The sequence below is a fragment of the Corvus hawaiiensis genome, chromosome 13 (genome assembly GCF_020740725.1).
Source record: "Corvus hawaiiensis isolate bCorHaw1 chromosome 13, bCorHaw1.pri.cur, whole genome shotgun sequence".
In the NCBI taxonomy this organism is placed as follows: Eukaryota; Metazoa; Chordata; class Aves; order Passeriformes; family Corvidae; genus Corvus; species Corvus hawaiiensis.
The window spans coordinates 1,768,699-1,789,360 of record NC_063225.1 but is presented as its reverse complement, the minus strand read 5'-3'; the positions used below and the strand labels follow the sequence as shown (position 1 = coordinate 1,789,360).

The 20,662-nt window shown below is 42.3% G+C and overlaps 1 long non-coding RNA gene across 1 annotated transcript in view; it reads right to left on the bottom strand.

Annotated features, from left to right (window-relative positions):
* Positions 1–1,005: 1,005 nt before the first annotated feature.
* Positions 1,006–20,662, bottom strand: part of LOC125332472 — a 251,308-nt gene continuing 231,651 nt past the window's right edge. Inside the window, exons 9-10 of the long non-coding RNA XR_007206505.1 lie at positions 6,974–7,014; positions 1,006–1,075 (exon numbers count right to left, since the gene is read on the bottom strand). This is a non-coding gene — a long non-coding RNA (uncharacterized LOC125332472). The remainder of the gene's footprint in view (positions 1,076–6,973; positions 7,015–20,662) is intronic.

Below are 20,662 nucleotides of genomic sequence, written 5' to 3'. Positions count from 1 at the left end.
TTATCCTGATTTCGCTCCAGTGTAAAGGTCTTCAAACATCCAAAACCACTGACGAGAAGTGCAGTATCTTTTGCAGCACAGTATTAATAAACTTACACAATCTATCAGACATTGAGGGGTGAGTCTCCCCCAGCCACACCCCTGGCAAACAGGAATGACAAGCACTGCAGACTCTTCTGGATTGCTGGGAGGTATGGCACCTTCCCCCCACAGAATGGTGTCCAGTCCAGCTGATCCCATATTTTGGGGACGGGGGTGGGTGGAAGAATTGTTTGCAGTCCTTATGAAGTGTTCCATTAACCCTAATATTTTGCAGTGATTAAAGGCTTTGTTTAAACTTTGAGTTGCACTCATTTTTCAACTAAACCCCAACTTTTAAATGCCCAAATACTTCTTTTAAAACATTTCGGCTTTTCCATATGCTAATCCGTTTCTGACTTAAACTATTCTCTGAATTCAATCCAAAACTGGTAAGAGTTTGATCTCCTCAATATTCAACTATCTGTAAATTTACTATTCATCAAGAAAAATGATTACTTGGATTTTATTACCAAGAAACCTGCAGGGGAGGCATGACAGTCACAGGAATTGCATGGTGTAGGATTAAAAAGAGATTTATAAAGAAATTACTAACAAACATGGCACACGCTAGTCCCCATGGCATCAAGAAATAAAAGAGGGGAGACAAAATCCAGTACAGAGTAGGTACAAGGTCTTATTCATTGCAGATTACAGCAAGAAAAAATACTTCACACTAAATACCAGAAGGACTTGCTAGGAAAATCAAAAGGTATGTAACACAAAGAAGAGATTCTAGATAATAGCACCGTTCTGAGAATTACTTGGTCATTTAATTTGCATGAAATCCAGAAAGATCCCAGCCTGGACTCACTGGGAGAGATGGGTCAGCAATTGCCAAGGGTATAGATGCAAAAAAATGAAATAATTGTAATTCACACTTCTTCATTCTGAGAAACATAACCAGTAGATTAATAACTTGAATTTTACCTTTGCAGACTCTGGGTTTTCCTGTTCTGCTTCAGTAGACAGTGCCAATAGTAGCAGAAGCTCATTTCTAGAAGTCAAATACTTTGTGTAAGCACCATAATAGTTAGAGGTATTTGGAGCTTATGAAATGCTGAGGATGCTCAGCGTGCAGGTAGAAAGGCTGTAAACACATCCTATTCCAAAGTATTTTGTCAATGATGGCAAGCAAAATGATGACCAGAAGCAACAAAGAATTGTTTTGCTGAAGGTTTGGGTGGTTCTTGTTTCACCAAAACTCCACACCCGAAATCAAGGGCTTTAACACTGTGTCCTTGGCCCAAATCCTCCTTCCCAGTGACCCACTGCTATGGCAGGCAAGTTTAATTCATGCCTTCCCACCTGATCGGGGGGGTCACCACTTTCCTGACACTGTGGGGGTCACCACATTACCCTGGTGGAGCCAAGGGCCTCTGAGAGCCTTCCAAAAGAGCGGGAGAAAAGGCTGCTGCCAGGAGCCAACTGGGGCTGTGGGCAGTGCCCTTCCCGCCTCCAGTGCAGTGTGGCGGGCAAAGCCTGCCCTTCATACCGGGCAAAGCCTGTCCTTCATACCGGGCAAAGCCTGCCCTTCACACCGGGCAAAGCCTGTCCTTCACACCGGGCAAAGCCTGCCCTTCAAACTGGGCAAAGCCCGTCCTTCAAACTGGGCAAAGCCTGCCCTTCAAACTGGGCAAAGCCCGTCCTTCAAACTGGGCAAAGCCTGCCCTTCATACCGGGCAAAGCCTGTCCTTCAAACTGGGCAAAGCCTGTCCTTCACACCCAGCAAAGCCCGTCCTTCACACCGGGCAAAGCCCGTCCTTCACACCGGGCAAAGCCTGTCCTTCACACCGGGCAAAGCCTGTCCTTCACACCGGGCAAAGCCTGTCCTTCAAACTGGGCAAAGCCTGTCCTTCAAACTGGGCAAAGCCTGTCCTTCACACCCAGCAAAGCCCGTCCTTCACACCGGGCAAAGCCTGCCCTTCACACCGGGCAAAGCCTGTCCTTCACACCGGGCAAAGCCTGTCCTTCAAACTGGGCAAAGCCTGTCCTTCACACCCGGCAAAGCCTGTCCTTCACACCCGGCAAAGCCCGTCCTTCAAACTGGGCAAAGCCTGTCCTTCACACCCAGCAAAGCCCGTCCTTCACACCGGGCAAAGCCTGCCCTTCACACCGGGCAAAGCCTGTCCTTCAAACAGGGCAAAGCCTGCCCTTCACACCAGGCAAAGCCTGTCCTTCACACCCGGCAAAGCCCGTCTTTCACACCGGGCAAAGCCCGTCCTTCAAACTGGGAAAAGCCCGTCCTTCACACCAGGCAAAGCCTGTCCTTCACACCCAGCAAAGCCCGTCCTTCACACCGGGCAAAGTCTGTCCTTCACACCGGGCAAAGTCTGTCCTTCAAACAGGGCAAAGTCTGTCCTTCACACCGGGCAAAGCCCGTCCTTCACACCCGGCAAAGCCCGTCCTTCACACCCGGCAAAGCCCGTCCTTCAAACCGGGCAAAGCCCGTCCTTCACACCGGGCAAAGCCTGTCCTTCACACCCAGCAAAGCCCGTCCTTCACACCGGGCAAAGCCCGTCCTTCACACCGGGCAAAGCCTGTCCTTCAAACCGGGCAAAGCCCGTCCTTCACACCGGGCAAAGCCCGTCCTTCAAACCGGGCAAAGCCCGTCCTTCACACCGGGCAAAGCCCGTCCTTCACACCGGGCAAAGCCTGTCCTTCATACCGGGCAAAGCCTGCCCTTCACACCGGGCAAAGCCTGTCCTTCACACCGGGCAAAGCCTGTCCTTCATACCGGGCAAAGCCTGCCCTTCACACCGGGCAAAGCCTGTCCTTCATACCGGGCAAAGCCTGCCCTTCACACCGGGCAAAGCCTGTCCTTCAAACTGGGCAAAGCCCGTCCTTCACACCGGGCAAAGCCCGTCCTTCAAACAGGGCAAAGCCTGTCCTTCACACCCAGAGTCGGGAGGCACTGACCAAACTCCACATCATGCTCGGGTAAAGGGGAGCTCTGCGGGTTGTTCGAGTCTGTCACAGAGCCTGTGTCACCTGCCAGGGCCATTCCACCTCCTGAGAATTCATCTTGCAGCTTTTTCCCCCTGCTCTTTCCAAGACCAGCTGCGGGTCTGGAGCCCTGTCCGGTGGCAGCTCTGCCTCGCAAGGCCAGCGGAGCCCGACGGGGCCGCGTGGGAGCTGCGCGGCCGCCTCCTGACCCAGCGGGACGGAGCGAGTTACGGCTTCTCTGCTCTCTGCCCAGCAACTGCTCGAATCGGAACAGAAGCACTTCTCAGACCGTGCCTCACGTGCCCCGATGCCCACGGGCTCGCTGAGCGGGGCAGGCAGGGAGGGGTGGCAGGGATGCGCTGCCGGGTGAGGGAAGGAGCAGCTGCCGTGCGGCTCCTGCCGCGCGCTGCCCGCCCCGATGGCGTGAGGGAGAGCAGATGCTCTGTGGCTCCGTGCGCTCCCGGGCAGGGTCACCTCTCCGATGTGCCTCTGGGCCTGGGGAGCAAAGGTGACCCCGACTGGGGCCTGTTTTACTGCTGGCAGCGTACCAGCGACGGTTTTCTGGGTCTGCTCTGTTGACTCGAGTTTCAAGCTCAGCAGCACTAATTTGCCTTGTCTCCTGAGGGTCAGTGTCATTAGTACACTGCTGCTCTTCTCTTAACTTCTGTGAGATGTGTTTACAACACAAGGGCCCAAATCCCTTTGTGCCCCTTTTGTGTACATGTAAATACACATCTGTCCAACTAGACAGATGTTGATTTAGCATAGCTGGGAATGAAGAAGAAGAAAAGGAAGTGGACTCTCAATGCAAGCTGAGTGCTTGTCTTTCTTGGGCCAGAACTCACAGAAAAGAACCAACAAAAGTCTCTGAGAGAGATCTAATCCTGTCCCTAGGCCAAATCTAAAGACCACGCCTTCTGCCGTGCCTGAGAGCCATTTGTCCATCATGATCTTGAAAGCCTCTGTTGGTTCACTCCCTGCAGCATCCCCGGGCTAACCAGCTGTAGTGCTTAAGCGTCTGTATTTTGGAAGATGTTCTCTATGTCTAAATTCACTTGCCAGAATGACACATTAGCCCTTGTGCAACTCACAGGAACTGTGGAGAGGAGTTTAGTTGCTTTACTTTTACAGCTCACAGTAAAATACTTGCTGGGTCTGAGACTGTGCTGTGTCTGTCAGAGTGCCTTGGGGGCCCAGACCCGTGGCCACAGGTACAGGCTGGCTGTGTCCTGGCTGGGTGGCTGCCCCTGGTTTCTCCACCATGGACAAGCGTGCTCAAATCCCTCTCAGTGGCAGCTCCTGCTGCTGCCACAGTACAACAGCTACAAGTACGGAACAAGCATTACCTGGGAGCGCCAGCAGCATATGACTTGCTCCAAAGGTGTCATGCAAAATGGCAAAATTTGAATCCATGGAAGTCAGTCTGTGCTATGTACTACCCAAAAATCTATGGATTAATTTCATCCTCTCAGTCTATATACAAAAGTGCATCTGTAAATATTGCCTAGCACTCTATATGCATAGTAGTAGAGATTCTGTGATTTAGTAAGACTTTCTTTAATTTTATTAATATTGAGTATAGCTCCTTTACAAATCTTATGTATGTGTACTATGGTACTGCAAATTCCAACGATTTATGACCCCTCATTGTGCAATCATTTTAAAAATAGTTTTTAAATTGAATACAAACACTTTATCTGTATGATGGGGGTACATAAATTATGGCTACAGTCCTTTTTGCTGAAAGCTTATGGCTCAGAAAAGTCACAGGAAGGTTTAGTAACTGAAAACATGTTTAATAAAGGTAAGGTATTGCTATTAAAGCAAACAGTTATTCATGCTATATTTTAATTTAAGTACTTTTTATAGGAGCAGTATGAAGTAATTTATATAGATACAGCTGTTGAATGTCTGGTTTTGTTACTAATAACAAAAAATGCCCTTACATAAAAAGGCTGTTACCTGGACGAAGAGATTTCTATTAACCTACACAGAAAGCAGAGGGTCTAAGGCCACACTCCTGTGAAAGATCATCAGCTTCAGTACAGTGTTCCTTGTCTGCTTTCATGCCATCATGTGGGAAAAGAAAGGCAGTGGTATTTTCCTGATGCACTCAAAGGGTGTGTTGACCTGGTATGTATTGATGAGCAGGACTTTGGAGGACTGTGTGAAAGTGTCCCAATAAAAGTACATTGTTTAATGCAAAGTTACTTTAAGAACACATGTGGGAACCTTCAGATCCCATATGCCAAGGAATAATCTGCTCTCATTAAAAAAAAAAGGTGTGTTTATTGCATGGAAATTTATGAACCATTAAAAAGTAAAGTTGACCAACCATTTTTAATTTTCCTTCTTAATTTGGCTTCCTCTAAACCCAAGAACCCCTAACCTTTCCTTAAATACTGCAACTCATCAGCCTGTGAAATATCCAGGCTGAATTTTCTGTGAATGTCAAATGCATATTTTCTCTTGAACCTCAGCAGTGACTAAGTACACATACTCATAAACATTTCTGTGCTGTGGCTTGTGGTAGCTTTTAGCATGGTCTGAGAAAAACTCTTAAAATACATGTTTAAGTACACTGCTGAAATAGCTTCAAGAAATTTTTTGAAATTACTTTTCACTTCTGTTTTGATGAAGCTCAGGTAAAACTTAGGACCCATGTGCAGCCCTTTGTTCTGTTTCGGTGCAAGCAAGACCATGCAAAGGCTGTTTTCCAGGACTGAGCAGCCCAGCAGTCCTAATGGCTGACGTAAACCCTCTAAAAATGGCTTGAAATGGGTTAGAATAGCAGATCTGTCTCTTTCTGGCTGCTGGTGAAATAGTACGATTCACTGAAAATCAAATTTAACTTTACAGTTTTGAATAATTGTAAATATTACCAGCAGAAAGCCCATTCTAAGCCCACAGATTTATTTGCACGTTTAAGGTTCCTCTTCCCCATTTGCCCATGGGTGCATTTGACTCAAAAAAGGAATTGCAAGGAACTACAAATATCGGCCTCAGGAGCCCAGATTTAAGACCTGAACTCAACCAAACAAAGAGCACCACTATCATTTGACAGATAGTGTTGCAGACTAAATTTTGTGATTATTCTGCCAATACGCTGCCAAGAATGCTTGGTAGAAATTGCTTGTGTGTGAGTAACACTGAATGTGACATATGGGGAAATTGTACATCTTTTGCTGGGAAGCAAGATCATATTAGGCAGTTAATCACTTTCCTCTAATCACTATTGCCATGGTTTGTACTATTTCTGAGACTCTTTCAGGGCTGTAACACTCAGAAGTGCTGGACTGGAGCATGACTATTCCATGCACGGGAAACTGGTGCACAGAAAAACACAGATGTGCACACACATACACAAACCATTTCCCATTAAAATCAATATTGGATCCCCTGTTATTAAATCTGAGTACCAAAATATACCCAAGGCACATTTCTTTAATTCCAAGCAGCAAAATGGTTCACAGGGTGCAGTGGAAGCACTAGGAACATCACTAGTATTGATTAATGGAATATGACTGAGGGCAGAAATTAAGCTGGGGATAGGGGTCTCCATTAAAAATGTTTATTGCTAAGTGCTCATGTATCACTTCAGTTCCTCTGCAGATTGGATAAAAAACCACATTACAACCTTCTTCAGGGAAAAAGAAAGACATTTAGCTGACATATTCGTCAAAGAAATTTCCCTTCCTTTCTTTACTCCAATCTTATTTAGGGTGCTAAGAGTGCTAATAAAACCTGAGAAGTACCAGTTTGGGAAGAGAGTTAAGTACATCCTTAACACAAAGCAACACTTGAAGCAAAATATATGCTTTTCTATTCAGCTCTGTTCTGCATTCGGTGGCCTGAATCTCAGACTAGGAAAATCAGATCTGTTTTCATATCTGAAGTTGGATACATAAAAACTGTGCCTCCCCCTGCCCCATGAAATTCATTAACTTACCCAGCAGCTCCACCAGGTTGTAATCAATTCAAGAAAACACCCTGTAATGAAGAAGAGAAAAAGTATTGATACCATCCACTCAATCTGTCACTCTCCAAGCCTGACAGCAACGTCAGAGTCCAATTGTCTAGCAAAGAGTCTTCAGGATGAGCCACTTTGGTCTGTGTTACTCTCTGGGTACCTACAGCTGCTCCAGAGTTCTTTGTTTTCACATCCATCTCTTTTGCTTGCTGTTCCAGGCTCATCAAAATGGAAAACTCAGATCTGAGCCTAAAATTTCACAACACTTAAGCATTAGTAGAACTTAAAGAGACTCCCCTTTATAAAAACCAAAATACAATTCCTAGGGTATTGGTTTTATTTGTTTTATTTTTATGAGACCCATTGAGTTGTATCAGCTTGCTTTTTAATAAAACCTGCTATGTTTGCTCTTGCTGCAATGCAGAGTCAGAGGGATGGACAAGAACTGAGAACACCTCTGGTGAACATTTCCTGGAACCCCAGTGGACTTGGTTCTTACTTGTTCCTTACTCCTATGAGGTCTTTGACTCTAAACCCAGGGATTAACTTCTCTTTAGTGATTTTTACTTTCTTTTCATCTTAGTTTGGTCTAAATGTTGTTCTAAATTCCATGGAATGAAGTGATGGACCTGGGAAGAAGAGAATGGCATGTAGCTGAATCTTTAAAATCAGTCGATTTGTGGCATTGAAGGGAAACTTGCAGATAATTATCAGATAATAGAGACAGTAGGATGCTCTTGGCACAATACATATGTAAAGGACTTCCAGGAGAAGCTCCCTGTGCCCTTGCCCTGATTAGCAATTACTGGTGCAGAGGCACAGTCCCTACTCCTGTCTCACCGATGGAAATCTTCCATTGTTCTGCCTCCAAGGGAAAACGGTTCCCAATTCTGTGTGGATTCCTGTCTCCATCTCTGGCAAGGCATGCCACAGTCTGCACCACCACAACAGGGACTCATAGAGAGCCCAAGAAAATAAGAGATCAGTTAAACAGGAAAGCTCAGAAACTCAGTAGTCTGCACAGTGCTGCTTACCTATCCTAATCCATGCCAGCTGAAGAGCTGCCATCTGGTAAGGGGCTCGGCTTACACACAGCAAAGGCACTTCTCCAGTCCAAAGCCAGTGACTGTTCCAGTTCACCACAGTTCCAGTTTTCCAGTTCCAACACACACATGCACACCCACACGCCCCCCCAAAATGGTGAATTTTATTTTTTTTAGTTAGTTTTCACATCCCTGAAACCAAAATAATCTCTTAATATGGTTTTATTTGTTGAAGTGTTAACAGAGGAAGCACGTAGGTACAAGGACACAATCAGTCTGCAGGCACCTCCTGATGCTAATGCATGAACCCCCCGTGCTTGCTGCAAGTACAGCAGAGGGAGGAACAGCTCAAGAGCTGGAAAAACAGCAAAGGAAGGAAAGCATGTGTGAGTGAGTGAGAGTGGGAGAAAAATCCACAGTCAGGCCAGAATTCTGCTTGCCAAAAAAAAAGCTAAGAGATCTCTTTCCAAAAGAAATTAGTCAAACCAGGGAAACAAAAATAATAATGCTGTGTGCAACTTAAAGCAGCAGCTGCTATCTGAGAGAAAACATGAGATGAGTTAGAAGACACAGAAGATTAGTCTTTTTTTGCTTTTCAAATTATTATGTTTGTCAAGCTTTTGGCTCAAAAATGTTTGACCTAATCACATCTGTTTTACCAACTTAAATGAGAGGCCTGGCAGCTGTAGCTGGCAAAAGAATCTCCAAATCTGCAGACAACCTTCCAATATTTGGGCTCTTGTCTGAGCAATGTAGGGATAACAAAGTCTATACCCTGAAAGTGCCTGTGCTGTGCACAACCACTTACAGACGGATGCTGCTGTAGCCACCCTGCAAACAAGCCTGCTTCTAAATTCAGCTGTTCCTTGGCTTAGCCTCTGGAAATGGAAACCCATTACTCTGATGAATGTAAATTTATTTCATATTCTTGCAAACAATCAACTGAAGCCTCTTTGTCTGTGCCCAGATACAAAGGCAAACAATGGCTGCTGAAGAGAAGGGAGGGCTGACAAGTTGGAACACAACGTAGAAGGTCTTGCAAGTAAGATGAAGCCAATCTGTCTTGAGTGAACAGAGAAAAGGTGTTTTGCAGAAATTAAATCATACACATTTCTTTTTACTACACAAATATGTGTATAGCAAGTGAAAAAAAGAGAAAAACACTATTAATATGGTTGCACAAAGATGAACTGGCTAGATGATCTAAAATAACTTTTTTTTTGAGCCCCTGTAACCTGCTGGGTTTTATGTAGTGAGAATTTCCTGTCTGTCTAATTTTCATTGGCACATCAATTTTCTTGCAGTGCCTGATTCTCTTTCAACATCTGTTGCTCAGTTTGACAGTATTAATTTTGGATTTTTCCCCAGATCCGATTAGTTGAAGATTGTAGTGAATGCTGGCAAGAGATCTAAGTTTTCTGTCTCTCTTCTTCATAATGAAAAAATGTTTTCTTGAGATTCATAATAATTACTATCACTGTGTTTGATACTGAAAATCATAAAGGTGTTTAGAAAACTCTTACACATACTAATAGAAATAGGTTTTCTCCTCTTTCCAAATATTTTCTCCACCTGTCCATACACACACACTCCCCTTATTATTTATGACTACTGTACCCATGAATTGTAAGCACATTCTTCTAAGCATGTATGTTGAAAATGATCAATTTTTCCTGTGTGTAACTGCTGAAGTGTTATTCTAAAAACACTGGTGAAGGTCACAGAACACCAGATAGGAACATATATACAAGCACATTGTATTATTTTGGTTATAGTCAGTAGACACAAGTGGGTGCTCTATGCCATTAATCATGTCTCAGACACAGCCCTTGCCCCAGGGGGCACACAATCTGTGTTTACGGGAAGAGCCAAGGTGCTCTCAGGCAGAGCAGAGAAGCTCAGAAGTAACATTTGTCAGTTTGATCAGTGGCAGCACCACACATGAACAACATCTATTTTTGTTCAGATGATGGCGATTTAGGTATCCAAGCAGAACGAGGAAACAGCTCTGTGAAATCCCTCTGACAGTGTTGCTCGTGCATAACAAGAACATAGAAAAGCACATTGGTTGCTCCTTTAGGAGTACAAGGGCTCAACCACCACAGGCCAGCCTGTAGAAAGCAGAAGGAGGTGCAGGAGGAGAATCCAAACTGTCCCGGGTGGTTTAGGAGAAGGAAACAAGTCAAGTAGAGCCAAATAAAATCAAATCCTTTATTTGGTGTAAATGAGATGTAAGGGAATTCTGTGTTCCCCAAATTAAACTCCACTGTCTGCAGTTGACCTGCAAGGATATGGTTAAAACAACAAGCTACTAAAATAGTCTTGGAGTAATGTTCTAGATGGATGTGGACAGAGAAAAATGCATTTGCAATGCCAGTGAAAAGGATGTTGCAGTAATCAAGATGGGAGATGAATGGTTTCTGGATGAGCATTTCAGCTGTCTGGCAGGATTGGAGAGGCTATATCTAAGATTTAAAAAAAAAAGACCCAAACCAACCTTGCAGGATTCAGGTATAATGTGACTGTGAGGACCCAGAAAACATTACAGGACAAGTCTGATGCTCCAGTTACTGGCCTAAGTAGCAAGTGGGATTGCAGTGTTGAAGGACATGACAGGGAGGTGGCTTGGAGAGAAAGATTAAAAGCTCTGCTTTAGTCCTGTTCAGTTCAAGCTGATGGTCAGACAACAACAAGACTTGGAAGACAGACCAATTTTATTTTGAGCAGAATGAGACAGGTCTGAAATACAGAGATAAAGCTGTGAGTTCTCTACAGAATGGCAGCAAATTTAAATTAGGTTCAGGAGGGTTAAATAGTTGACATACAAATAGGTTCTAAATATCTGCAAGTGAATAAGGAGAGGCTCTTTACAGGTAAGTGTACCATGTATAAATGCAGGCACAATGAATGTACATCCCCTTCCTAGAATCTGTATAATTGTGTATGCATTTTACTTCATTAATGAGATGCCCTTGTTCAAAGCAGTGTTGATTTTGCCACTTATTATACAGAGAAACAAAATCTAGCTACAGCTTGGTGTAGGTACCTGGTATCCTGATGTGAGGATCTTAAATAAAATAAATCAAGCTGATCTGAAAAATGACCTCATTCCAGACTAGGAAATCCTGATTAGCACAGAGGCTGATCTTTGCTCTCACTTGTGATCAAACAAATAATAGATATCCATCAAGCTGTTCTTCCTACAGTTCTGCAAAAGAATCATTTTGACTTTTAAATACATGGGAGGTGTTGAGATATTATTAAAGAAATCTGAGAACTATCATCTGATTGTGGGTAATTTATTGGCTGCCTTTGGGTATTAGCAAGATCTGTCACTTAGCTTTGTAGAAACCCAGATGCTTTCATGAAGCACTTGACTTTTCCAGTCTTTCCGTTTAAAAATCAGCTGCCCTCACTATTTCAGTTCTAGATCTTTTGATCCTTGTGCTTTTATGTACTGGACTGTTCAAAGTTAACAGGGAGCTGCCAACTGTACAAATGATGTTTTAGCTTAATTAGCTCCGGCTTACTCTCCTTAGCATGAACTCCACATAAATGCATGCAAGTATTATTGATTCAGAGTGGCTGATCCATAATATTGCTCTGGAGGTGGATTACCACAGACAAAAAGGCAGGAGAACAAAGTGCTCTGTCTAAGCTTCACTGTTAACAGCAAGATTTTGGAAGGCTGACTTTTAAACTGTGGCCTCCCCAGACTGGAGGGATTAACTTCCTCATCTGCATAGGCACAGACAGGCACTCAAGCTCTCTGTTTATTTATGTGCCATTGCATGAAACATGCATTTTTTTCTTCATGGTTGGTATTTTACACACCTGTACATACTACTGACAATGTTTAGAACATCTTCAGTCAGACCACAGTCACAGAAAAAAATTTTGTATTTTGATGGCACTGCACAAGCACTCACAGCACAGGCTACATCTGCCTGTATCTTCTTAAAGGTGTAACAACTGCTTCTGTTCTACAGGCACTTTCCCAGCCACAACTCATTTGAAAACATGCATCCTTATCTCATCAAGTGCTCTAGGAATTAGCGGGTAGATGTCTTCATGTGTATGTGAGTTGTCAGTTTGATTCAGAGTTACCCCTAGACATTGGTCCTCTGCACTCTTTAACCCTGCTGCTGTTCTATTACCCCTGCTGGCCTACCCTGGAACGGGCAAAACTGGAATGGGCTAGAGCTGAGGTCCCTTTAAATAGATTTCAAAGGCAGAATTTTAACCCAGGTGGGAATGGTAGTGCCTTCTGTGCGCTGGTGTTTCACATTTTAACAGCACATTTTCAAATACCATTTTACGCTGCCAAACTTTAATCATTTGGTCTGAAATTTTATTTGCCACTTGATCTGCATCACAGAAAAGCCCATAGAAGAAATCTTACTTTTACCTCCAGAGTGGGGTCTGAAGACATTGTCAGCCACAAGGACAGAACAAAGCCCTGAACATCTAATTACATTCACTGCACTGAGAGTGGCTGGGGTCCAGTGGTAAAAATATTACAGTAAATCAAAATGCGTATTCCTGGGCAGGAAGGATACAGATTTAAAGCTGGACAGCAACACAGGCTCTGGAAAGTCTGACCACTGGAGTTTCTGTGTCTGCAATCTGATCTTGGTAACAGTATACCTGTATGTAATTAAGCATAGGAAATAATCATCTATGCTTTCTTTGCTAATAGTTGCAGTGTCATTTAGAAAGTCCCTTTTCCTGGCTGAAGCAAACATTACTGCAGGAGATGTATAACGCAGCAATATGTGGCAGGATGAATGTGAAGGGCTTGCAGCACACCATGCCATGGGAAACTCTGCCATCTGGAACATTAACCATGGCCATGGCACAGGATTTTCCTAGCAGGTACCTCGGACACAAAGGAACACGTTTCCCTGGCTCTGGCCATAGCTGACTCCACATTTCTCAGTAAACGGAATGGCCTTTGCTTGCGGCTGTGTCTGTGCCGTCATGCAAGGAACAGATTGACTCTGGCTGGCAATGCTGGATTACTCCCTGGAGTTGACAAGCGCTTCATCTTAGCCACATGTGCTTTGTTCAGTCTTTCAAAAGCCCTTTAAACTTCCACTGATTAGAGGTGGCTGAACTGAAAACAGAGCTCTGCCCTGGTTTTGATCAGCAAATAGAAGCTCAAGTGCTTCTTTGGCTTAAAGGTACGTGTATAAATCTAGCCTGGGAAATTTGCAGGACACACTTCTGTCAGGAGGCATTAAGTGCATGCTGCTTTATTTTAGGACACAATGTGATGAGTCATTTTTTGTAAATGTTCTGGCACTTCATCTTTGGGATCTGGCTTGAACCTTTCTCTGAAAAGTAAAAATAGTAACAAGACTGACTGTCTTAGCATTGTTTTCCAAGCTATTCTTTCATTTTAATATCATTAAGCTGTTAATATTTTTAAGTTACTAACATTAAAACCATGCAGGGACACATGAATGTCAATACAGGAGAAAATTAAATTTGGGAACTTTTTTCTCTGTTTGAAGCTGAGCTTCAGATTGAGGAGACTGTTCTAGCTAACAATCTGTTAACTGAATTTCAGATCACTTTTAGTAATCTTCCGTAGTCTGAGATGCTCATGAAGAGGAACAAGAAGTTAGTTAGCAGGACTCGTCCTCATGATGGGAGATAGGAGGAGAACAGAGGAGCATACCATGTGCTCATGCTTCTCTCTGCTGCTGCAATCCAGGACCTGTTTTGTGAGAGAGCAGACATTTCAAAGATATCCCTCCGCCAGGGTCAGACCCAGTAATTCCTCTGCAAGTGGAGTACATTTTGAGTGTGGTCATTGTTATATTTGTTGATTCACTGGTGCACATGTTTTGAAAAACGTTTCTTTAAACACTGCAGTATATATATGAAGTTGGAATGTAAATACTGAATATCTCTTGGTAAAATGACAGATTGCCAAAACACTTGTATTGACCAGCAAAGGACCTATTGGGAGGTAGGCAGACCAGGAAACACCCTACAGCTGAGAATTTCAGGGCTGAAGCCCCTTCAGGAATAGGTGTTTTTGCCATTTGATTTGGGCAATGTTTTGCATTTATTCTGAAAGGAGCTAGGTTGTCACAGTATGAAGTGCTTTGCTATAATAACAAAGTTTCATACCACTTCTCTTTTCGTTGCAAAATATTTGTAAAGTGGAAGCAGAAAGGTCACTTAATTTTTAACTGTGAAAAGCTCTAAAAATCTCTGGGGTAAAGAATTCCCTCAATCTGAGTAGAATTACACCTATTTACACCTGGCTGGAATTTGGTCCCTGAATCCTTTTCATGTCATACTTAAGCAAGCAAGCAAGCGTGAACATGCACTCCCAGCAGGGATCAATCAGCTGTGTCAAAAGCAAGAACAGAATTACCTCATTTTTAGAGGTAATTTTTACCTCATTAGACACGAGCCAAAAATGTTAAGGATTTTTAAGGTTACTTCTTTTTTAGGAGTTGTTCAGTGTTCTCATGTTCTGATTTGTCTGCAGACAGCAAAAGATGAAATATGAAAGACGCACGAGTGTGTCTCGTATCTTCTGAACAACTGAAATGACAAAGTCCCAGAAATCCTTTGTTTTTGTGAGATTTTCATCATCAAGAAGTCTGGATGGATCAGATAAGCTTCCTGACTTTGGGTACTTAGCTAGACTGATGAAACAGGATTGCAGGTAGCCCTGCTTTCAGATTACAGGCATTTTAGTATTTCTCTGCCTGCTCGTGCATTGATTTTTGCACTTTGTGAGTATATAAAATGTGAGCTTTTAGTACAGGCTTGTGCTAAATTGCCACAGTTTCATACCAGAATAACAAAAGTGAAAGATTTGGCAGTAAGCCTCACAGAAAACTGTTCCCACAGCTCAAGCAATATCATGAGTTGTGAGGACTATTTTGAAGTCATTAATGCAGAATTCAGTGTGCTGTCTAATATACTGTGGTCTGCATGTGATGGAGATGTCTGACTCAAAGGATGTACAGTGTAATATAAGGATATATTGTTGAAATTTTTTCAAGACCATCGCTAAGGGAGCTATGAATATTTGCAGTTGTGTCTTTTTCAAATTTCATTGTTTTTTAAAATATACTTTTACTAAGTGCCTGAGACTATTTCAGTTTGCAATAACAACTATCTATAAAACAAAGGACTGAGTATGCTTTGCACAAATCTTTCCTAAAAGCAGCTACACTAATTGTGCAATGATACACATGCAGGAGAAAAACCTGGAAATTGCCAGCTTAGAGGAGTGACCTCTAGTCTGCAGCCTCCACAGAGGAGCAGGCTCATAAAGACCTGAACAACTCTCACTCTGTTTCCAATATTCCCCTTTTCCTGAATTAGTAAAGCTGGATACCTCCTGGAGAAATTGCATGTTCTAGACAGTGAGTGGGATGACTAAGCCTTTGCTTAACCTGATAGAGTGAAATTTAGAATCAATGAGACCATTAAAACCATTACTATCCGTAATCTCGACAAAATTCTAGCACATGTAAGAACAGAATACGGGCCCACTTTATCATCTGTCATAGAAAAGCTGTCCTGGGATTGCAGGGAAAAGCTGCAATAGTTTTACTGTTCACCCCCCCTTGGCTCTGTTCCCCTTACTGGCACATCTCTGGGGAACAGTGGAACACTATCACAGCTGCACAGACAGAACCCCACCTCTGTGTCATGGCCTCTAGCACATGAGCACAAAACTAGTGGGGAAAACAATAGATGCTTTGACATCTTCAGATGTCTCCTGAATGCTTTTACTACCTCAGGATGCCATAGTGTTCATGTTGCTGGTTCAGCTTGTTCAACATTCAAGCAGTACTGAAATGGGAGGATACATTTTGCTCAAGACTTTAAAACATGGCCGAGTATTAGCTGTGCTATTTTTGGCAAACAAACATGTACAGACATCTTCTTTGATTGCTACTTTCTCAAAATCACTATAATTTTCAGCAGTTGCCAAGAAATTAATCCTGCTAGCAAGTCCCAACCCTCATTTCCATAGATAATTAGTGGATGGGGGGCAGCTAGTCCCTACTATCATAGCTGGAGAAATCCATTGTTCTCAATCTGCAGTTGATACCACCAAATGTTCCGTGCTAAATTTATCGCTGTAGATTACTTGCACGAATGCTCGGGGTGGCCTTTTGGGGATTTTTCTGGACTTGTGCTGGTGTGTTACTTGACAGCCTCACCACAATTAAACAAAGCTATGATTATACCACTAGTAAACAACTCCCCTTCAAAAAGGAAAAGAAAATAGGGAGACAAGGTACAGAGAAAATGCAGAAAATCCTGCAAGCCTGTTCCCAGACTCCAGACAATGCTAGAGGCAGATCCAGCTTCTTTGCCCTATTGTAATTTCGACCCAGAGTAAATGGCTCTACTCCCACACTGACACTTTTCCATCTATTTTTCACTACTGGATAAGATTCTCTGTAATTCTGGTATCCAGCACTTATCCTTCCACTACCTTCAAAATGGGGAGTAGTGAAAAGGAGGGAAGGAGTTTCAAAAGTTTCCACTAAATTCTGATGTCCAAGGCCTGGTTACTGGATTTCAGTAAAAATAAGTTCCTAAATGTCCCAGTCTTCCTTAATTCTCATAGTCAGTTTTTCTTTTTCTATATTTAGTGGGCTTTCTTCTCCATATGTCGTGCATCTTAACAACTTGTCATTAAGAGAGGGAAATAAGGCAAATCAGTGGTCTCACAAGATAATCCCAAGTTCAAACTACTGTTAATGTTCACCTACTAAAGGGTTTAGCAAAACAAAACAACCTTAAAGACATTCCCTAGCTCCCATCACCCATCCTGTTGTTCCAACAGTATGTCACAGGAGAAAAGCCATATACTACCCACAACTAGATCTTGTTGCATTAATTTTCAAACTCCAAAAAACAACTTTAAGGACACTTTCAGTTCTGCCAATCAATATTGTAGAGTGAGAATCACTTTAATATTTTGATAGATGATGACTCATTCTCACATCTGAAAAATAAATGACATTAACTGTGGGATTAAGTCATTGACAAGACAGAGGTAATCATATACATGTAGCATTATGCTGGTTTTATTACCCTGAATCTTTTAAGCCTGCATGTATTCAACAAAGAAGTAACGTAAAATGGAAAATCCAATTAGCCCACGCATATGCTTCTTGAATACCACTACCACTACCAGCTCTGCATGTAGATGAACTGAACAATGCATTCATAGCTTATAAAAGAATTTTTATATACAGCTCTGTAGCCTTGCATTTAGATTTTGAAAAAAAAGATGAATTTACTTCATTTACAGATGATGAAAACATGATGTGTTACTTGGGTTAAAAAAAAATCTCTTATGGAAAACTTCAGCAAATCCATCTCATTTATAAATAAGTTTTAACAGTGATAAAGTTTAGGAGTGCTAAAGCAAAAATGAGAATACTAGTTCTGAAGCAAGCAGAATCAGGAAAAAATCCTAGGAAAAAAGCTGCATAATGAAAATCAAAATATATCTGTTTAATCTATATACATTGACAGTTTATATATTTAGATTTAAACTTTGTGAGGCATACGGAAGACAGTTCTTAATTCAAGAACACACTAATATCTCTGTGAAATATTTGGCAGTGTACATGCATCTTAGAGACTTTTTTTTTTCCAATCTGTAATGAGCAAACTGCAAAATTAAGAGTTCCATAAACCAAATCTGGTCTGTAGGCTCACAGCATCTCAATGCAAAGATGTGTATACTGAATTTCATGAGAAGCCTGAGGTTCAACCCTCATGGCTGTCAGGGAGAGCAGTCTAAGCCCTTTCAGCTTTTGTTTTGCCAGTGCAAAGAAGCTTTCAGCTTGCTTTCGTAAATCAGGCTTCCAAATCCCTGCAGCCATTCTTTATTCCAGGCCCCATTTTCCTGGGAAGGTTAGCAGAGAACTGTACACAGTATTTAAGGTCCAGTAGCATCAACACTTTCTCATGTGTGTGAGAATACCTCGAGCAATACTACTAAAAATATAAACTTAAACTTGCCAAAATGATAATCTCAAGTCCCACAGCTGGTCAATGGTGCAGACCCCATCTTCCTCACAATGAAAACACACAAAAAACTACTCTGAGCAGATTAAGTCCAGATGTTCCAAAACACAACCACCAACAGCCCAGCCAGCCAGCACTGGACGAAATCAGATCATTAGGGGTCAGTGAACAGAGATTGCTCCTTCCTCTCCAAAGGTGAGTCCCAAGGAAGTGCCCAGCTTTCTTGCCAACTCTCCATGCATTAACACTCCCTGCAGAGGAATGGGAAATACTCCCTGGATTCTTTTACCACTCATGTGAAACATGTAGGTGTACACCCTCACACCAACAAGCAAAAATACGCAAGATTTGTGACTGGACATTGACAGAACACAAGAAAATAAATACAAGAATTGACCCATTTCTATTTGGTTGATTGGCCACTGTCAGCACAAATGTGTGCTACCTATAACTTTAACAATAACTGATTATACTGCTTCCTTTTAAATTCAGGCATATAGAATATCTTCTTTATGATTCTATCATTGATATAGAAAAGATTATGCTTTTGAAAAATCCAAAAGTTTCCATTATGGATTTTTTTATAAGTTTCTTTATTTGATTTTAGAACTTTTAAAGTGCATTAAGTGTGTGAAATTCAAATGCAGCATAACTGGGATTAGAGACTAATTTCAGAAAATGGAATCTCATTCTTTATAAGCCCTTCTTTATTTTCTTTCTATGAGTTAAAATGACAGCTACAGATATGCCCAATTTTCTCCTGCTTTGCAATTTTTACACACCTTTAGGATCCAGTATAACAAAGTACATGGACTCTGACTCGCGAGTCTGTTCCCACAGTTCCTAACATCTGTTTAAATTTAAGCCAGAGTTTGAGTGGCCTACAGGAACTAAACAACCTGGCTCATAGTATTGTCACTCAGCTGGTGAGGAACTCCTGATACTCTGTGAAATAGCTGTATAGCTCAGCACATAAGGGCACATAATTAAGAAGTTTCCATGGGAAAGCTGATGGCTGAGTTTAAAGGGCACTGCCATAGATCTCAGCAAGTGTTCTTAGACACAGGATAGACAAAGAGCTCTCCTCTCATTACCCACATCAAAGATAACCAGGCCTGGGTCTCTCCAGAGCTGTCTCACCTTTTAGCTCATTTTTTTTCTTTGACTGTTGTGGCATTTGGGGTATCAGAGAACACGTTCAGCAAGTTCTCAGGAAACAAGGTCAGCTTTCTGTGCAGGTACACAAACCTAAGTCCAACATACCCAAAAGCCTATGTTGCACCCAGTGTGCATGCATCATCTGGCCTGATCTGTGATGTGATCAGTGTGCACACTGATCTCAGAGAAAACCACTGGGTTTGCTGGAAAAAGTCAATTTGTCTGCATATCATCTACTGAATGTTCTTGAATGTATTTGTTTAATAGGTAGCATGGTATTTATAGTCAGCACGTTTCAGATAATTAGGAAAATTGACACTGCTACTTTCAAACGTGCTTTTAATTTAGTCTCAAAACAAGAGAAAACCAGCCAGGAGCCAAAAGAGATGTCTAAATCCACAGCCCTGGCTGAGCTTGGCTTCAGCAGAGCACTGTTTTCACAGGAACTAAGATGGGGAATGAAAGAGCACCACAGGACAGAGACATTTTCATTCAGATTCATTCTTGCTGAAATGAAAGTGAAGTGCAATTAAAGCTTGGAGATTTTCCAAGGAGCTCTAAATAACAATACATCTTCCTTTTATTCAGATGTTTAAATAGCTTTCAAAGTAAACTTGATGAACATTTTAAATGTTATTTTTTGCTTTAAAGCCCAAGAGAAATGGCCATGGTCGTCTTTAACTTAAATCCTAAAAACCCCATGAAAATACATTCTCTTAATTTAGTCAAGATTTTGTTTATCCTAAATTAGAATGATCTAACTTTAGGCACTAAATGTTAAAGAAGTGTTTTCACCTTATTCTTCCTCTGTAGGCAGTGAGGAAGGGGACTTGCATCCAGCCTGAGATTACCCTTTATTTTGGAAGGATCTGGCTCCCACCACCAAATACAGAGGAAGTACTCCCGATCCATGGTAAAATCTGACTTTAGAACTAAGCTGAACTCCTTTCACATCTCTTCTGTTCACCTGACTGCTCCTGCACTTGACTGGACCCACTGTGGGCTGGCTTAGGTAGATAAATCTGTAGAAAATGGATCTTCCCCTCCAAAAATGAACTGCTCCCTGTCTTTAGCTCCCTGAACCAGCTCATACCACTTCAAGAATGAGCATGTCAAGCTCAGCCCAAGGCTGACAGTAAGCCTAGGAACACAGATGCAGGCAGAGGAGAGGAAAAAGGGAGTAACAGCCCCATTTAGCAGCTCGATTATGATATGAACTGGCATATCCTAAAGTGGTTTAATCCAATGATTCAAAATGACCACAGAATGAGGGACCCTACTTATATGCGTGTGTTTCTTCCATCTGTGTGTGTTTATATTTATCTCTTAGGTATCTATAAAGACAGATATTTATCTTTATGTGAATATGTTTTTAACCAGGCTTTTCAAGTTTATGGTGTGTATAACAGAAATCCTTTCTTTCAGTTTTTATGTC